Below are 264 nucleotides of genomic sequence, written 5' to 3'. Positions count from 1 at the left end.
CCCCGGCCCCCTGCCCGGCTCCAAAGCCGCGATGACCCGGGAGAGCGTGTGTGGACTGCCTCTGTCAGAGCCCCTGCCCAGCTCCGGAGCTGTGGTGTCTGCTGGGAGCGTGTGGGGTTGGTCTCACGAGCCACCAGGCCCTGTCACAGCCTCCTACCCAGCTCCAAAGTTATGATGCCTCAGGAGAGTGTGTGGCTTGCTCAAAAAATCGGGCTGCCCATCACTATGCCCTAATAAAATCAGAGACCGCCCCCCCCCCCACCG

This window comes from Alligator sinensis, unplaced genomic scaffold (assembly GCF_000455745.1).
Source record: "Alligator sinensis unplaced genomic scaffold, ASM45574v1 scaffold420_1, whole genome shotgun sequence".
NCBI classification, from domain to species: Eukaryota; Metazoa; Chordata; order Crocodylia; family Alligatoridae; genus Alligator; species Alligator sinensis.
Note: the sequence above shows the minus strand (reverse complement) of the source record.